The sequence below is a fragment of the Sceloporus undulatus genome, chromosome 4, assembly GCF_019175285.1.
Source record: "Sceloporus undulatus isolate JIND9_A2432 ecotype Alabama chromosome 4, SceUnd_v1.1, whole genome shotgun sequence".
Lineage (NCBI taxonomy): Eukaryota > Metazoa > Chordata > Lepidosauria > Squamata > Phrynosomatidae > Sceloporus > Sceloporus undulatus.
In genome coordinates, this window is record NC_056525.1 from 85,673,344 (window position 1) to 85,693,979 (window position 20,636).

The 20,636-nt window shown below is 41.2% G+C and overlaps 1 protein-coding gene across 10 annotated transcripts in view; it reads right to left on the minus strand.

The window, feature by feature from the left end:
• Positions 1 to 20,636, minus strand: part of DAB1 (DAB adaptor protein 1) — a 416,141-nt gene that overhangs the window by 283,317 nt on the left and 112,188 nt on the right. For 8 of the 10 annotated variants that reach the window (XM_042464076.1, XM_042464077.1, XM_042464075.1 and 5 more), the window contains exon 1: positions 17,826 to 18,004. The exons of 1 other annotated variant lie outside the window; for it this stretch is intronic. The gene's annotated coding sequence lies outside the window, so the exon portion shown is untranslated. Of the gene's footprint in view, positions 1 to 17,326; positions 17,616 to 17,825; positions 18,005 to 20,636 lie in introns of those variants that run through there. One more of the 10 variants, XM_042464068.1, reaches the window with a different exon arrangement.

Below are 20,636 nucleotides of genomic sequence, written 5' to 3' on the forward strand. Positions count from 1 at the left end.
CGGATGCGGCCCAGCAAGGCCTTGGGACCGGCCCCAGCCCGGTCCTGCTGCTGATTGCCGCCGGGGCCTTTGGCCTCTCATGCGAGGGGCATGGTGGGGCAATTGTCTATAGAAGCCTCAGAAACATGCATTTATTTTAATATTTTTTTAAAAATCAGCAAATTTTTTCGCGTGTCCTCCATTTTTTATTTAAAAAGTGCCCTCCATTTGAAAATTTTGTCCTACATTTGTCCTGGTTTATTTATTTAATTAATTTTCAAAAATTTTATTTAATTATTTATTTTTTGGCTTCGGCCCCCCAGCTCAAAAGGGTTGCCTACCCCTGGCTTTAACAGTCATGGCTCTATGATATGCTATTCTGGGATTTACAGTTTTGTGCTGCACCAGCGCTCTTTGGCAGAGAAGGCTAAATACCTTGTAAAACTAAAAATCCCAGGATTCCATAGGATGGAACTACAACACTTAAAGTAGTGTCAAACTGCATTATTTCTACAGTGTAAATGCACCCTTAGCCCACAGCTATAATCATCCTCACCATCTTGGTAGCAAGGTAGATGCAATGTTTAAGGATACTGGTTTTTGATGTTAGGTCAATGATGAAAGATAATTGTTTAACAATGACTTCTAAATTAGCACCAGTTTTCCAGTTTAGCAGGTAGCCATTGGAGGACTCTGGTGATGTTAAAGAATTTCACCTTTTTTTAAAAAGTGTGTACCAGGAAAGAATCTGCATTTGAGTTTTAAAAATAATACTTCAGAGAAGTTTTCTTCCAATCAAATGGGAAACACATAGTTTCTCACTGCAGGCATTAATTCCCATACTACAAATATTCAGTAATTCAGTAATCAAAAACATGCTCACTATCTCATTTATACTCATTCCATAGCTTCTTCAAACTTTATATTCCAAATATCCAATCCTTAATTAAAGCTATCATTCAAGATGTAATTTGTCATTTTTGAAGACCAAGATCACTGAATTATACATAGTAACCTACAACAAAACCATAAACCAACATTTTCTGATGAATACTGCTACTGAAAAGGTGTCAGGTTCTTCCTATAAATAAGTGCAATTGATTTTAGGTGTTATTAGGGCATTTTGCTGAGAAAGAAGAGTTCAGAAAAATAAAATAAAGGATAATCTACTTTCTCTATAGCTCACCTACAACTTGTCCATCATAATTTACCCAAAGCCACAAAATATTTTAAGTGGAGTGATTTCAGGCCCACAATGCCACTGTGTTGTTGTTGTTATTTCAAGTCATTTCTGACGCATGGCAAGCCTAAGGTGAGCATATTGAGGGTTTTCTTGTCAGAATGTATTCAGAGGATATTTGCTCTTGCCTTCCTCTGAAGCTGAGAGAGTATGACTTGCCCAGGATCATCCAATGGGCTTCCATGGCCAAGCCAGGATTCAAACCCTGGCCCTAGTCCAACAGTCAAAGCATTACACCATGTTGGCTCTCACAACACCACTAAAAGTATCTAAAACTCAACAGAAGATTTCTTCTCCTAAGTCTTGCCTATTTCTAACAGTATTGCTCTACCTGAGTCATTCATTCATTCATTCATTTCTACATGGTTGATGGACTGGAAGACAGACTAACATATAGCATATGTAATAACGAAACTCAAATTATCCGTAGTCTATATATTGGCATGAACAAAACAAAAAAGGTTACTCAGGACACTCATACTGTTCCACTCTTTCTTCATGCCTTTTTTCTGCACAACTCTGAGCTGAACAAAATACTGACTTGCAGTCTATTGTACTTTGGACAAAACATATGAATACATATGAAAAATAAACACCCTTTGAAGGCAATTAGACCTAGAGATCAAAGCATGAAATGTTAGTTTTTGAAAAGATTGAAAAGAAATTATTTTCATTATCTGTTCTGACTTTTTTTAAAAAAAAATCACGACTGTTGCTCGTTTTAAAAAGAAATTAACTCATTACATTGCTCAATGTTTTCCATTACTTTTAACTTCATTTGAAAAACACTTAAAAAAAAAGAAGAATTGCTTACAGTTTCTTAGAAAGGCTCATTAAACCATCCCAACAGCATTGTTGCCTTCCTAAAAAAGTAATGAAGTCATTATTCAAAAGCAATTATGTTACCAGTTACAGTGACACTTTCAAAAAGAGTATTTCTACGTCCTCATTACCCCAAAGGTGACCAGTTTGCCAGTTTTTCAACCACCTTTAAAAAAAGATGACTGAACTGAAAACTAAAAAATGGAAGCTGGAAAAAAAATGTAGATTTGTCAAAAAAACAAACAAAGAAGCAGAAGTGTATATAATATTCACACACAGGCATGTGATTAATCAGGCTTCCCTCTAGTAGAAATTCTGAGACTGTGTTCAGTTTTCCAAGAAATGTAGAAATTTGCTATATGGAAGAATTACACAAATGCACTATAATTCAGTGACTTGCAGTTGTTGCCACATTGTTTCTTTTCACCAATTAAAATTAGCTGTCAGAAGTAGAAAATCAGATATAACAACCAAGCCCACCGACCAGTCTATGCAGCTAAAGCATACTGGATTGTCACAAAGTATACAGCCCATATAACATCATATTTGGCTGTGTGTGACTTCCTCTCTGGTGTACAGCTTTGCTCTCTTCATTTGTGACATGTCACTTTACATTATCAGAAGGAAAAACCTGTCATTGTCTCTGTAAGTAATACAGAGATTTCTAAAATATTACAATATGTAATCATTTGCAAGTTAACTACATGCTGAGTAAGAGTTTCCTTTGATCATTCCAAATTTATCTAGCACTAATTGTGGTTTAATAAAAAAGGGGGAAATGCAGGCAGCAATTAATTCCCAGGTGCACTAACAAGGTATGGAAAAGTAGGATTCCTGCATGACATTGCCAGTGTCACTGTAAAACAGGAATTGTATAGCTGAAAATCTACCAGCAAATGAGGGTGACACTCTCACAGGAAGAAAAGTCATCCATGCTGCATTTTCCACACTGAAAAAGAGGGGAAATATAGATTCTAGAAAAGTCCTTAATTTCATGGTTTGGCAGATGCATAGTCAGGACACAAGATGAAGCCATGCCTATCAGGTGAATCTCATTTTGTCGTGAAGTATTAATCTGCAGTTGATACACTTCATACCTCACAGTAGAAAGGAGAATAGCATGTAGGGAAGATAGCAAATTTCAGTCCCATCTGTACATGGAGCAAGGACAGGAAAAAAGCATATAATTCAACTGCATATTTTATTTTGTAAGAAAATTGAAATATTAATAAAATATTTGCTACAATGGCTGTTGATGAACTAAACAGCAATTCACTTTTATGAAGACAAGTAGGATTCCATTAAAGTTTTAAAAGAGATGTGTAATTATCTTGATGGTAAATTGAACTGAGGCATAGCTGAAAAATTAAGAGAACACGAAACTAACTTTCCCCAAATCATATCAGTGTCATATCATATCACTGAAACAGCTGTCAGTGAAATTCATAATTAGCACAAGGTGAGTAAATGTATGTAAATTTTTCCAATTTTTTTTCCTACCAGTTGTTGATGTCCTGATGTTGTTGATTTGGCTCTGCATTTTCATTATTTATAATGCAAACATGATAAGGCAGAATATAGCTTTCACATGGTGACACCTGCCCTATGGAAAGTCCTTCTAAACTGCATCTGCCGTGCAGAAATAATCCAGCTCTGCTCTGGTGCCACAACAAACGACAATTCCCAGAATTCTATATCATTGAGCCACGGTGGTTACATGTTACATGGGTCCTACTTTGTTTTCACAACCAAGCTTCAGCCTCCAAGCCTATACTATACTCCTGTCTCTTTCCTCTTTCCTACCAATAACATATAGCCTATAGTATGAATTTGCCTTTTTTCTTTAACACTGTCCTTTTAAAATCCCCCATTTCTTTTGCTCTTTTCTTATGATTTAATCACATGGGGAAAATTGGAAGGTTAACCAAAGGTTAATCCAGCGTCATCCAAGGTATTTCACACAATTTCACAAAAGATTTCGAAACAACATCACACACAAATGGTAGGCAATCCAAACACAATCATGATACATCCCAAGAATAGCTGAATTCAGAAAAATATCAAATGTATAAATTCTTTTCCACTACAAATTTGCAGTCAATTCGCATTTGCGTTAGTATGAAATGCATCTCCAGATCGGCCATGGGATTACTGCCGGCCTGTCCTCCCTGCACATGCGCAAACATGCTATTTTGAAATCAAGAAGCCAATGGGTTTGTACTCATGTGACAAATTCATTCACATTCACACTGCTTTCTCTTCTGGATGGATGCTGTGTTCATCTGTGCATGTGATAAACTACTATGTAATTTCTTGCATTTTCAGATTGCCCTCCCTTTCTTCTTCTTTCGGAAAGGTGATACATTCCTCCATGTGAAAAAAATCCTTAGAGACATATCTCTTCTGTTACAGAGTCCTATTTCTAAGCTAGACATATACTCTGTCTGATGGTCATCTGTTCTACCTTCAGGATCTTCTGAGCAATTTTTATTCAGTTTTCAGCAACCTTGCAAGTTTCTCCTCCTTAACGTTGTGTAAAACTGTAACCTTTCCTTCCATCTTAGAGGTACTGCCTTTCAAACCTGCACAGTGTCATCCACAAAAGTGGCCACCAGGAACAGATCTCTTAAACATTTTTCAGTAGCTTTCCAGTGTTTTTCAAGAGCAGCCACATGAAAAGCAATTGGACCACTAGTTTCTGGATGGGAATATTGTCCTTGGTGCCCAGCTCTCAGTGTCTTCACAAAGTTACCTTCATTCAAAGTTCTGCTACTCAAGCAACCACTTCCAACTTCATTATTATAAGTTCAGGTTCTACGATTCTTTCAACAAAAACACCAGTGGGGTTTATATATCTGATTATTGTTGTTTAATATTTTATCTGCTAATTATATCTTTTGTTTGTTTTAATGGAATCAAATGATTTTATTTATATTTTAGAAATGTGTTTATTTGGTTGAAATCCTCTCTGAGCCTTGCTGCATACAGCATAATAAACTGCTTACTTACTTTCAACATTTAATAACAATGTATCTAAAAACACCCAAACTACAGGAAGATTCTCACAAATGGTTTGTACAGTATCTGCTATACAGAGACTAGGATTGTGCTACTGACAAATAGTATTCTCGCATACAAGCCTGTACAGGTGTTAAGATCCTCCACACCTTCCTTCATTCTCCATGAAAACAGCACAGTTAGTGGTGGGGAGGCAAAGAGAACCCAGCTTGTGAAATTAAATTGCTTATTTCAAGCCTCCAAATATAAACTGTTTCTTTCAATGATATAAATAAAAGACACATGGGGGAACACAAGAAATGGTATTCCCAGTGGCTACTCTTAGGCTACAGAAATCCCTGCTAAGAGGAACATTTAAATTAGATTGCTACTGAACTCACTGGGTTTTGTTTTACCTTTTTGCTGATTTTTTAAAATCTGTTTTCATTACTCTATTTTACTTCTTTTCTTTGAGTATTACTACTGTTTACTAATTTGAATAACATTTTCGTTGTAAATTACTGAATGAACGAACAAATGAGTGAATGAATAATACAGATCAACTAGAGTCAGTGTATAATTTAGCTTGTACATAATGCTGGATTCACTCCAAGGTCTTGATAAAAGGGCAATCAGGAGATATAGTTCAAATCCATGTCAGGCATACTGTTTCCAGATAGCGGGTGGGGAAGTGTTAGTAACTGTGAATTACATGGATGGTAATACAAGGACAAGACCCTGCCATAAACCCAGATGCCAACTCTGTCTCCACATATACTCTGGGAGCAATATTACACAGACCAGTAACATCACTCACAACATCCTTTGCCAGCAATGCCCCTGTAAACTCTACATTAGACAAACAGGACAGTCTCTATGCAAAAGCATTAATGGACCAAATGTGACATTAGAAATGGCTTACTTAATCAATTGCTGTGGCTGCACAACTGAAAATATTTTTTTTCAAAAAAAGAATATTCCCATGCTGGGAAGGCCATAGCAATAAAAGGTTTCTTCATACCCAGCATATAGTAACACTGAAAAATCAATAGCAGTTAGGCAACATTTGTGCATGTGAAAACTATTAGAGTTTAAATAACCTTACACAGTTTACAATCTTCTGTCAGAAAGACAGAACTTCATCGGACCTTTGTACATAAACACAATCAATTCCATACTTTCTTCAATACACAAGTGATGATTATTACCTTCCACCTTGGTTCTCTCCCCTAATCAAACAAAGGATGACTTTGCCTTAAATCCAGAGGAAACTGGTGAGCCACTGCCAGTCAAAGCACAATAGACTGAACTACATGCAACAGTGATCCGGCATCTTAAGTAAGAAAACAGCAAAGCTAAATTATTTGTATTTATCATTTCTTTCCTTACTATCATTAATAACAGGTAAATTATGGACTCATTAACTGCCAGCTTTCTAATTTTGAATGCTCTTAACATACAGAATCCAGACTTTTCATACAGTATTTCCCTGCAGTACTACCCTATTGCCCCAGCATGTGTTACATGCAGAAATTAAATAATTCAAAGCCTTGCTTACAAGCTGTAAATTTCATAACATTTTACAATGCCCATACTTCATAGAGATCATAATCACTGTTATAGTCTACTAAATTCAAAGTTCCCCCCTCTAATTCCAGTACACCAAATCTGGAAAGTAGGATGCATAGGTAAACATTCTTGGTAGCTGTCCCATTTTATGCAGCAGAGAGCAACCAATTCTGAGATTCACAAGACATCCAAAGGCATGAAAAGCCTAATTCTCTGGGATTGTTTGGAACAAGTTGGTCTGGCTAAGGTGTACAATGCTCACATCTATAACTTCTTAAAAGTCTGAGCTATAAGAAGAAGCAAAATATTAATCTGAATTTCTCATATACCCACCCTTCTGTTTTCCAGGTAACACAGAATAAAGAAATCACTGCTCTTCAGTAATATTAGAGCAGCAAGGAAAGAGCATGTAGCCTTCATCCAGGCGGGCTGCCTCCTTCCCCTTCCTCAATTCTATCTGCTAATGGCTGTGCCTTGTAAAAAAACAAAACAGTCAAGCACACTTACTGTCTCAACAAAGTACACTTGCTGCCTCATGTTGTGTCTTGATATCTGATAGCTGCTATCTCTAGATTATAATCTCCACTTTTTGTATCACTTCATCATATGGGGCTTGGGGTCAAGGGGCACCCACTGGATCTTTCACCAGCTCAGATAAAAAAATCAATTTCAATCATCATAAGATGAAGCTACTGGTATGTGCACACACAGAAGGAGTCTAGATAGATCCCACTGAGAAACATGAAAGCCGTAGTCCTCCTCCTTTAGTGTCCTGAAATGATCGTAAAGCATCACATAAACCCAGCAAAATATAAGCCACCAACTTCCATTCTTTGATATTGTAAGGACACTTGTGATGATATAAAAATGCAAAGTTTATATCCCAGGTCCAAAACACACTGCAGAAATCATCCAGTTTGAGACAGTGTTAACTGCCCTGGCTCAATGCTAGGGAAATCTGAGAACTGTAATTTCCTGCAACATTTAGTCTTCTGTGTCTGAGAGCTCTAGTTTCACAAGAAACGACAGTTCCCAGGATTCCCTAACACTAAGCCAGGGCAGTTAAAGCAGTCTCAAAGTGGATTATTGCTGCAGTGTTTTTTGGACCAAAGTTAACTGTTTCATAAAGAACAAAGTTGATGGATTTAGAAAAAAATATTGGGTGTATAAGAATTATAAACAAATATAATTTTAGGTTTCTCTGAAATCTGAAATCTATATCATGTACAGTATTTTTCTTTTTAAAAGAAAAATGCTTATTTCATTTAAATGAATGTCCCAAGCCCATTTATTAAAAGCAAATACAGTATTTTCTGGCGTATAAGACTACTTTTTAACCCAGAAAAATCTCCTCAAAAGTCGGGGGTCATCTTATACACCGGGTGTCATCTTATAAGGCAGGTGCTGAGACTTCTGAGCTGGAATGGAGAATCTACGGTCGCCGCATATGGTGGAGGGAGCTCAAAAACGGCTGCCACCGCATCCCCACTGTATACAACAATCGTATGAAAGCAGCTACCGCTCTGATAGTCTTGGAGACAGGGAGGGCTGGGCAGGCATGGACAGCTGACCAATCCAAGAAGGCTTTGTATACAACAAGCTTTCCTGCTAAGTACCTGCATGTCATTTGAATTAAAATTACCATATTGAAATCAAATCTGATGTTTTTTTAAATTTTTATTTGGTGTGCATTGAAAGAAGGATAGTTTTATACAGTGAGTATATCCCAAACTCTATATTTTAACTGGAAAAGTTGGGGTCGTCTTATACGCCCAGTTGACTTATACGCTGGAAAATACAGTACTATTTACAGCTGGTAGGAGTCAGCATAGCAAAGTAGTTTGAGCACTGGACTATGATGGGAGACCAGGGCTTGAATCCCCCGCTCAGCCATGGAAACTCACTGTGTGATCTTGAGCAAGTCACACACTCTCAGCCTTTAAAAACACCATGATAAGGTCACATTAATGTTGTCATAAACTGGAAATGACTTGAAGGCACACAGCAACAACAAAGAAAAAAGAGTGGGGTGTTCTGTTGATGTTGGTTTTTTCAAAAGCTTACCAATAACCTCCTCTCTTATTATTTTTCCTTACATAAATAAGGGGCAAGAAGGAGATTGTTGCTGGTGTTATTTTTTACAAAAAGGATTATTTTACATATTCTCTGCAGCTTCCACAATTCTGTACACAGCAATAGAAACATACTGTGCAACAGCTTGTGAGATGAGCTTCATCAACAATAACTAATTTTTATTCTGTCTGAATGGCTGAAAACAATGAAGGTGATTAAATACTGTAGACACATCATCAGAATTTAGGAGACTGGCAAAATAAATTATAGCAATAAAAATAGTCCACATCAAAATAAATATTTAGCTTAGAAACTATTTTGTGGAGAAGAATATGTTTGCCTCATTTTACTAATAGATTTAGGAAATGACAAATATCCTACCCAATTTATGAACTTTATTCCTAGATGGGCTGTTAAACTGTGTTTCTTCTCTCCCTTAAAACTTTGATAACCCAAACCAGATTTTGCTGATTTCACAATGGCTTTATGCAGTTAAGTGTCAGTAAGAGTACATAGCTAAAAGGCATGCCCAGTATCCTCTGAACAACTGATTTTAATATGAGTTCAGGGGTTTGGTGTCTATACACTTAAGTTCTTGTGCAGAAGTTGCAATCAATACACAGAAATGATAGATGAGCCCAATAGAGAGGAAGCAAATTCACCACTTCCTACACACACTTGTCATCAGCAATTATATTCACATATATCCACTGACTGTAAGAAAATCAACAAATGGCCCTAGCCATTGTTACTTTTTGGAAGAGTTGGATTAAATGTACCGCAAATCTTGTTTTAAAGTGTCCTGCAAGGAGGGACTGATTGTGTCTTGTGTCTTCATGGGTAAAACAGCACTAAAACTCATGTAAGGATGTACAATTTCCAGCAAGATCACACACAATGCTCAGCAATGAACACAGAAACAAAGTCACACATGTAGCACTCTATAACCAAGAGACACAAAGTACTACAAAAATGTAATATTGAATTGTGGAGAAGGAGTCTGAAAGGATATGACTCAACTAACAACGAAGACCCAATCAAGCAGACACAAATATGAAGCAATAAACATAGATAAGAAGTACAATGCAAGGCACTGTATTATAAGTAATGATATACTTTGGAATGAGAAAATGACACAAACATAGCAAAACAACCTTTCCATCTTCTACAGCTAGTAGTTGACCTGTGAAACAGTACAGAAAATATTAGAACAATTTCTGATATCTGACGTCAGTATTCCTCCTCCACAAACACACACACGCAAAGCACCATGATAGAATAACTTTCCTGGTTAAAAGTTACACTCCCAAAACTACAAACACCGACCCTGTACTCACTACCCAGCTGTCATTTTTATAGAAAACTTGGAGTTTTAGAAGTGTATTAATTTACTAGAAGCTGTGAAAAAATGCAGTGTGTGTGTGTGTGTGTGTGTGTATAATTAGTGTGTGTGTGTGTGTGTGTGAGAGAGAGAGAGAGAGAGAGAGAGAGAGAGGAAAGCAAAGTGGGTCTAATGCTCACAAGACCTGTGTGTGTATGTATGTGTTGTGTGCCTTCAAATTGTTTCTGAGTTAATGGTGACCCTAAAGTGACACTATCAAGGGATTTTATTGGCAAGATTTGTTCAGTGGAGGTTTCCCATTGCCTTCTCCGGAAGCTGGGAGTGTGCAACTTGCTTAAGATCACACACTGGGTTTCCCGGCCAAACAGAAATCGAACCCTCATCTCCAGAGTCATAGTCCAACACTCAAATCACTACATCCACTTCACCCAAGACCTACTCGGTTTTGGAAGAGGTTCAAATATCTACAAAGTGGCTATCATCACTTTTATATTCAGTCTTCATTCCCCATTCCCATTAAATATGGAACTCTTGTTATATACATTGGGAAGGAAGTAGTTTTGAAATGACTTTTAATGGGAAGAATTTCTTAAGAATGGTTTCCTTCTTTCTTTCTTTAAAAAATAATTATATTTACAGTCCTTTGTGAAGCTTCACTTCAGTCCTCAACAGTGGATCTCCACTGAGATTTTCTGTTCTAGTTTCCCATCTTTTTCATTTGCCTCTCTGTTTTAATGAACAAATAACACTATCTGCTTTGCTAAGGTTTTGCTGAGCTGAATGACTATTTTGGCTCTAGAAAAACCCTGGACTACAACCCTGGCATTTGGAATAGATCTTTTAATTTACTCCACAAGCCCTCTTCCCTCCTGCACCTGGCCCTGTGCTGAGCCTTACTGAACTCCAGATACAGTGTCCTGCTTCCACAACATGATCTACCATTCCCTTTCATACATTACAGTTTCAAAAGGTAAAATGAGAGATTGTTTCAGTGCAAATGCATGCACTTGGCTTAAAGCTCTCTGCAAAAACAACAAGCCTGCTCCTTATTGCTTCTTAAGAATATCAAAGTGATTGTGTTTTAAGCTCAAGAACAATTAAAAGACCCCTCTTAAGAAGTATCTCAAACTATCAGACACAATTTCCATCCCAACACAGGTTAGATCTTTCTCCTGTCTGATCATCAGACACATAGGTTGGAGGGTGCCCTTTCAAAACAAAACAAAAAAAGCTTTGCCCTCATTTGATTACTTCTCCACTTTTAGTTCCAACACAATAAGTGTAAAACTAATGGTACACCCTAGTTTCACACACATCTACTAACAGCTTGAAAGTGCATCCACACTGCTGAATTGAAGAAGTTTGACAACATTTTAATTGCCATGACCCTATCCTATAGAATCTTAGGATTTGTAGTTTGGTGAGGCACCAGAGCTCTCTGATAGACAAAGCTAGATACTGTAGTGTACTGTAATTTTGTAGTGTGGATATACCCTAAGATACAGGGCAGAAGGTTTTTTCTTATCTCTTCACCTATGACTTCTAGTTTCTGCAAGAAAATGTGTAAAAGAGATTTTCCTTGTAACAGAGGCCACACAATATTTGTGCATCATTCCCCTAGCACTGGGATCTGGATTATTTCCTGAAAAACATTCATTTGTCCCCAAATCCTTAGTTCTAGTTTTACTTTATAGCTGGGGAAAGGGGAGCCCATCAATTATAAGGATAATGATTGAGAATCACAAAAAGGTATCAAACAGGTAAGCATTAAGAATGAACCATATGCTCAAAATGCAAAATTAAGCAAAATTTATCTAGCTGAAAAAAATGTGAGTATTTCTACATCTCAGTTGTTGCAGCTACTTCTGAGTAATTGGACCAGTGCTTATTTGGCCCATAAGGGGAAGATATAGCAAAATATGGGTATTTGCAGTACTTGGAGAAGTTTAATTTTTTTGGACTAAGGGGCTCAACACACTGCCCCAAGGGGTGGTTCCATACTGCCCTCTTCCTTGTCAGATCGGGGCTGCAGCAACTGCACGCTGCGGCCCTGATCTGGCTTTTCCATGGCACAAAAAAGAATCTGCAAAAAGGGTGCCCTAGCAGCTGCTGTGGCATTTCAGTGCTCCTTTGGTGCAATGTGTTTAAACGCTGTGCCAATGGAGTGCCATGATGCCCCGCTGTGCAATGGGGCGCACGGTGTGATGCCGGGGGGGGGGGCATCAGGCCGGCCAGCATGCATATGCCATGCACCCCCACTGCTTCCACACCGGCATATAACACCAGTGTGTATAGGCTCTAAATCCCCCAGAATCTGGGAACTATAGTCCAAAATAGTAACATTCCACAAGTGCTGAATATGGAGCATAAGAGCCATGGTGCTCTATATGAGATAATTGTACCATGTGTGATATTTTGTAAGGGTTGTTCTGTGACTTCATGCCATTTCCTACTTATGGTGACCTTAAGATCCCTATAGCAACAGCAAGTACATATCTATACCGCTTACCAGTGTACTATGGCAGGGTTTTCTTGGTCAGATTTCTTCTGAGCTTGCTTACCACTGCCTTCCTTTAAAGTCCAAAACACACTGTAGAAATAATCCAGTTGAAGATCACTTTAACTGCTCTGGCTCAATGCTAGGGAATTCTGGGAACTGTAGTTTTGTAAGACATTAGACATTTAGCCTTGTCTGATGCCACAATAAACTACATCTCCCAGGATGCCCTAGTACTGAGCCAGGGCAGTTAAAGAGGTCTCAAACTGAATTGTTTCTGCAGTGTGTTTTGGACTGAAGGCTGACAGACTATGATTTTTGCAAGGTCACCTAGTGAGCTTACCTGGCTGAGCAGAGATTAAAACTCTGACCTCCAAGAATCCTAGTTCAACACTCAAACCACTACACTACATGAGCTGTTATAAGGCATTCCCTAAACTTGAGTTGCCAAATGCCTCCAGAGACCATATCACAAAGTAACCATCCAGATTTTAAAGACACTTATTTTGGTTCACTTACTCACTTGAGTTCAATGACCTAGATCTGCTGTCACAATATAAATATTAAAAACAACAGTTTATGAGACCGACAACATCCTGTGCAACCATGCATTCCCTGCTTACTCCACTCCCTGGCTCACACAGCTAAAATAGTCTGGTATGATATGCCAGTTTCCAGTAATGTCACATTGGGAAACTGTAGTCCACAGACCATAACAGTGGGTCCTCAACCTACTTCAAAGGCCCATTCCTGCCTTAAGCAATCTCTCTGTACCATCAGTTTTATTCCAAAAGGCATTTTAGCAATACCAGCTAGAAGACATTTGTGAGACTGCCATAACTAAAAATGGATTTGACCTCCACGCCTCTAAAAACTCACCAGCCCAAAATGTCCACACTCCCTTAGCCACAACTTTCAACTCCCCCCATATTGTTATAGTGTATATCAATGTTACAGTTTTTGGTGGGTTCTCTTCTAGAACATGGCCACATAGCCCGAAAAACCCACCAAAAACTATGGATGCCGGCCATGAAAACCTTCAACTTCACATGTATCAATGTTGTCTGCAGTCCTGCACTGAATTTTGTCAAATCATAACAGCGTCATCAAATGAGAATGAACATAATATGAATCTTTGTACTTTGGTTCTGACCAGAGCTGCCAAACTGCAATGCAGATAAGGTTTACAACTTCCAAAAAAAATTGTTCTGCAGTCACAGATATGGTAAGTTATTTTTTACACACAGGTTGAAAAAGACCCAACAGACTAGCTGTTGTTAATTTATATTTTGCCTTTTCCACAGATCTGGAATTCTAGGACATTTACAAATGTTAAAACAGATATAGCTAAAAGGACACATCATAAAAAAGTTAAATTAAAATTAAACTATTAAGAGAATTAAAGGACATGCCCTTTGGGATATCGACAATACAGCCATTCTTAAGGTCCCTTTCCCTGTCAGACGTCATAAGCCAACCAAAAGAAAAAGCTTTTCATTGGCCTGTTGAAGGATAGCAAATTAGGTGCCAGTCTAGCCTCTCTGAGATGGGAATTACAGATCCTGAGAGCAGCCACAGAGAAGGCCTTTCTCTGATGTCCCTGTGAGGATGCTGAGACAGAGAAAAAGGCCCCCCAAGAAAATCTTAGAACGTGGGTAGGCTCACATGACAGAGTCCTCAGGTTGCATGGACTAAGCTATATAGAGCTTCAGAGGCCATAACTAGCATTTTGAATTGTGCCCAGAAACAGCCAATGAAAATATTCCAATGAGGAAGTTTTATGCACCCTATTGACACACCAGTTAAGAATCTGGTAGGAGCTCTTTGGCCCACTGGACATTTCTGAGCATGTTACAGTTTTCTCTCCTGAAGCCCTTCACTGATACAGCAGCGTACAGTAGCCTGTACAGATGAAAACTCCTGTCATGGTAATGGGTGATATTTGTGTATGTGCAGGTTAATAAATGTTTCTGGACAGCTGGATGTATTGATGTAGACAAGCCATTTTCCTCTATTTCCACAGCAGCTTTCCCAAAGTCACTCAACTATTAGTTTGGTAGCAGGGGAGACACAACTCATATCTATAAAATTCAAAGCTTAAAAAAGACATTTTAGGAACTACTCCCACTCCCCACTTCCAGACAGTGTGACCAAAAACGAAACTTTCCCATGCTCTGATAAAATGACTATGAAATTTGTTTGTTAAAGGGCTCGAGCCCTTTCTCTGATTTGCAACATGGTGATGTTAACGTACAGTACACTTTTTGTATGTTCTGTTGCTTATTCATGCAGAGGGAGAGCTGAGATCCTAATATATCATTAAAATAATAAGAACAAATCCACAGATGAGCAGTGCTTTTCAAAACAAGAGCTCAGGCAATAATACACCTTTTTTAAATGGACAGTAGAGAGCAGCATGATGATGTTCAGGAGATTTTTTTTCCTCCCTTAAAGGCAACAGATTGCAAACCAAGATCATCTCAAAGTATGTATCAATTCAGGCTTAAATCAAAGCTGAACATAGTTGCCAAAAATAATAACAGCTTTCTTTCTTTCTTTTTCTGACTTGGACTTCAAATTCCTTCTTCAGCGTGGGGTGCTATTGAAATGAGAAAAATGGCTTGACTGTCTGATGTGCAATTACCTTATGAACAGCCCTGGGGGGGGGGGGGGGGGACCAAAGCGTCTGCAACATAACTGTGCAGAACAGTAAACACAGAAGAAAAAGTGGCATATTTTTGTAGGCTGTCACAACAACGTGACATTATGTACTGTTCATAACAAAATGATGAGGACGATTACGCAGCCTCACAACAAACTCTGCTTCCAATGGCATTCCAGCAGGAACCCTGAATTCTTTTTCCCCCCAATAATAATAATATTAATAATAATCACACAATCCCATCTTTTTGTTTCCTCCTCTCTCCTGCGCCTTTAAAGAGTTTTCAGAGAAAGAGCGGTAAAATGGAAGTCTGCCTCACAAAAGACACAACTCTGTCTTATCATGAAGACAAGTCTTCCCCTGTTTTTAAAAGGCTTACACTTTTCCATACTGATGCAGGGGGAGCATTGGCAACACAGACAAGCTGAAGAAGAGCATGGGATGAACAGAGCTCTCAGTGCCTGGAGAGTCTTTTCCCTTGTAATGAAGTGGGGAAATAATAATGAGGGGCTTGAAGCATTTCTCCTCACCAGAGCAATTACAGGGATGCCTCCTTCCCATTGTGCCTCTCTCCAGAGGGAGGGAGACAGCAGCCCAGGAAGAAGGCAGAGAGGGAAACCTCCCCCCATCAGCTCCCTCTTCCCCCTTTTTGCCAGTCCCTGCCTTCTCCCAACACACTTGTTTTGTGGATGGAGAGGTGGGTGCCCTCCAGAGCCAGCTTACCCCTCAAAGGGTCTACAGGGGGAGAGGTGCCACCCACTTTTTTTTAAGGGGGAGTATATAGGAGAGGGAGAGCCAGTGTGGTGGAGCACTTTGAGCACTGGACTGTGACCCTGGAGATCTGGGTTCGAATCCCTGCTCAACCATGGAAACTCAGGATGATCTTGGGCAAGTCACACCCTCTCAGCCTCAGAAGAAAACAAAGGCAAAGCCCATTCTGAAGAACTCTGGCCACGAAAGCCCCCCCCCCCCCCCGACAAGTTAGCCTCAGCTTGCCATAAGTCAAACCCTCTTTGAACAAATCCAAACAAAAACCCATCCGTGGTATAATAATAATCATAATAACAATAATAACAATAATAAATTATTTATTTATAGCCCTTCCAGTCACAGAGAATCCAGGCGAGTGGTTCCTTTATTGGCCAACTGAAATGCACAATAGACTTGTTGCAAGCTTTGGAAGCTCCCTGGGCTTCTTCATCAAGCAAAATATTACAAAGCAAACAGGAGAAAGAAAGAAAGAAAGAAAGAAAGAAAGAACAATTGGAGATGTTAGTCGTGTGCTTTGCATGTTGTTTCAGTCCTTAGTAAAGATGTTACGATGGGGAGTATAACATGGATCTCTTCAAGAAATCCCCCTGATAGGTTTGCCTTTAAAGTCGCCAAAGGACTTGAAAGCACACAACGAACAACAACGAGGAGGGGGGAGGGGAGGGGGACGCGTCTGTGGCGGAAGGCACTGAAAGGCATTGTTCTTGTGCGGCTTGAAGTCGTCCCCGACTGATGGCGACCCTCAGGCTAGGAGCCTCTCCGGGAGTTTCCTTGGCACCTGTCCTGAGAGAACAGCTTCTCCGGCTCGAGCATAAACACCCGCCGGAGGACCCCGGGCAAGTCACACTCTCTCAGCTTCGGAGGCTGTCAATGGCCAACCCTCCTCAAGAAACTTGCCAAGGAAAACCCAGGAGAAGGTCGCCATAAGTCAGAAATGGGAGGCGCAGAACACCACCAAGGAGGACAGGGGTTCACCCCCTTTGCCTGCTTCCAGCCCTAACCCTCAGCTAGTGCTCTGAGGCCCAGGAGGACGGAGGGAGGGAGCGAGGAAGGGGCGGCCAAAGCCTGGCTGAGGCGAAGGCTGGGAGGGAAGGCTTGCCCCCTTTCCCCCCTCCCAGTGTTGCCAGGCGATCCTCGCTCTCGGGTGACCCGGGTCCTCCTTTTCCAGGACGCGTCCTCCATTTCCTGCCCTTCCTCCGTCCAGGAGGACTTCCAAGAGCTCCCCCATTGTGAGCATGGACAGACAGAGCGGGGTTCGAGTCCCATCTCGGCCACGACCGCCGTCCACTCACAGCCTCTCGGCTTCAGAGGAAAGGAGGAGGAACAACACCAACAAACCTTGCCCCGAGGGGAAAAGTAAACACAACGACTCACGATGTCGGTCCGCCCCCGCCTTAGAGTCGCCTTGAAGGCACCCAGGAAACAAGGAGACGGGGCTGGATTCCCAACTCAGCCAGCAGGGAAAGCCCCCTCGGGCGGGTGACACTCTCTCAGCCTCAGGGGAGGCCACGGCGACAAAGAAACCAGAAATAAAAAGCCGAGGTTCCCCACCGCCATGAACCGCGAAGGACTTGAAGAAGGCACCCAACCAAAGGCGGAGACAGAGGCAGGGTTGGGTCCTCAGCTCAGCCAAGGAAACCCCCGGGTGACCTCGAGCAGGTCACACTCTCTCAGCCTCAGGGGGAGCCAGGGCGGCAGGCAAACCTTCCCACCGAGAGAAACAAGAAACCCAGGAGAGAGGGTCGCCGCCGCGCCAGGAGTCGGCAAGGGCTGGAAGGCACCCGACAGAAAAGAGGAACGAGACAGAAAGAGGAAGGAAGGCTTTCCTTTGCTCGGCGTCCTCCCGGGCACCATCCCCAGGAGAGCCACTCACCTCGCCCGGCAAAGCCCTCCCGCCTCCAGCCCTCGGGGCGCCCGGCCGAGCCTCCATCATGCCTTCCAGCCGCCTCCTTTGCCCGGGCTGCATCCGCCCCCTTCCAGCCGCCGCTCAGGAGGACCCCCCCCCCCCGAGGAGGATGGAGGGACCGAGGAGGAGGAGGAGGAGAAGCAGAAGCCCAGGCCAGCCCCAGAGAAGAGGAGGGAAGGCTGTGCGCGGAGGGAGGGAGAGGAGCCGGAGAAGGAGAAGAAGAAGGAGCGCTTCTTGTGGCCGCTTCGGCAGGAGACCCCTCCTCCTCCTCCTCCTCCTCTGAGGGACTTAGCGCCTGTTCTTCTTTTCCCACAGCCAGAGTGTGTCTAAGGAAGGACTAAGTTCCCCTCCTCCAGCTAAAATAATACGATATTCAATATAAAACAGGGCAAACCCAATTACAGGGGAAGCCTCCTCAGAGGAAACATTGCCACAAGGGTGACCAGGAGTCGAAAAGGACTTGAAGGCACGCAATAACACACAACAACACACACACAACAGAGGCATGCCGCCTAGCCCACCCTCCTCTGTTTTCCCTCCAACCGCTTCCCTCCATTTCTAGCCCACACCACCAGCTTTTCTGAGGAAAGAAAGGGACAGCTGGGCTTTGTGTCACTTTTGGGGCGCCTTCTCTGGGGCTCTCTGGGAGTGTGGAGCCCCTTTCCCTGTATGGAGAGGGCAAAGAGGGGTCTGAGAGTGCATCCACACTGGGTAAATAACCCCGGTTTGGCACCACGCTTAACAACTGTGGCTCAAGGCTCTGGAATTCTGGGGATGCACCTCCAGTGCCACAACAAACTACAACCCCCAGAATTCCAGAGCCTTGAGCCACAGTTGTTAAGTGTGGTGCCAAACTGGGGTTATTTATACCGTGTGAATGGCTTAATTCACAATACATAATTTTTGAGCCGAAGCGATGAAGCGATTTCACCTTTAATCCCTCTACCTTTTAAACCGGATCACAAATCACTTTGAACTGGTTCCCACTTAATCCAAATTGCTGTACCAATTCCTAGAAGGGGGGGGCATGCTCCAGACCCATTTAACCCACGTCTTTTTGATGCTGATTTTTCCCCCCGCTTCTTTTTCGATAAATTGATTTTGCACAAGTGTGATCAGAATCTATTCAAATTTGCACTTTGGCCAACTGGAACTGAATCATTTTGAATCAGTGCATTCATGAATGGGAACCACAAGGGGGTTATTTTGATGCCAGAAAATGACAGAAAATGCAATCGGGGCAAGTATAACGTAAACCACGATCCAAAGTCAAATCAGTCCATCAATTCAGATCATACACTGATTTATCTGTAAGTGGGAATGAGGCTTTAGTGCCAAATAGATGTTCCCACTAAAACCGCAACTCAATCTGCCCAATTCACTCCACATCACATTCACATTTGTCAATAGGATCGGCTCAAAATGGAATTGCGTCACAGAGGTGACTGCGCCACAGGGAACCGAATCCAATCGACAGCACATCCACACTTGGGCTGAAACAATTCATTTAAAAAGATGCAGGGAATGCTGCAGATATGGAAGAGTCAGTTTAAATGGGTTTAGCACTGAGCCCGCCCCCAGCAAACTGTGCTTGAAAATAAACCGGTTTGTTATGTAGTGTGAATGAGGCCGATATTAGCCTGGGAGGCAATAAGGTTCGTGCTTTGGAAGGGCCCCCATCAGAAATAGCTCTCAGGCCTCCCCTCCTGAGGAAAAATATTTCTACTCCTCTTGCTTTTTTGCCCCTGGTGGGAGGAAGGGCCCTGGCACTGAGAAAAATCATTTTAATTTCCCAATTTGATTACATTTCATCCAATGATGGCGTTCGAGCAAAATGAGCAGAGGCATTAAATATACTTAGAGGTATCCTGTGCTACAGGGTGGAAAACCAGAGGAGTGTTTGAAATCCATAATTACAATTATGGAATTGAATTATTTAATACACACACGCACACAACTCTCTTTCTCTCTCTTTAGGTCTTTATCATCTTAAGACATTTAAATCTAACAAGAGCTCCCTTTCTCTTGAGAAATCCATTGGAGCCACATCTTGCGCACCCTTCGGACTGCAATACACAATGCTGTGGTGGTGCTTTCTTTTTTACACCTCCATGTCATAGCCCTGCATCTTTTACATGTTCCCTAATAGCATCTCAGCCATTCTTTCATTAATAAATCATTTTAAGGAGGTTAAGGAGTGGAATTGGGGGAAACAAACCCAACCCTTACTGAAAATAGTTTCTTGGAAAGTGAGCGGTTGTGGCAGTTGTCCATGTGCATGTTGTTTGCGATTGTTTTTTATTTCCCTAGAAAATATCGTCATAATAACAAATAACCTAATGAGGGCTTTTATTTTAGTCTTCTTCTTCTTCTTCTTCTTTAGCATGGCTTCTCTCAGTCACCCATGAAAATTTAATGAGGCATTTAGGGCTGCTACCTTCAGAGTCAATGAGCTGAGCATATGTAGTCTAATGCACTTGCTGCTAAGGCAATAGGTCTACTGCGAGCAGATCAGAAGTCATAGAGATGCTATCTTTTCAACACAAAATTCACGACCCATTAAACCTATTCTATGATAGCAGCTTCTCTACAAATAGCACCCTCTCTGTCCCTTACAAAATAGAGGCATTCACACAGCTTCCTGAGAGACCCATGCATTAAAGCTAAAGAAAGCATATTTGAGAAATTGTGGGAGAGCCTGTTTCACTGATCTGTTTTTTAAAAAACTGAAAAGGTGGTTCACAATCAGGAGAACCTAATCCTTAATCCCACAGAGTT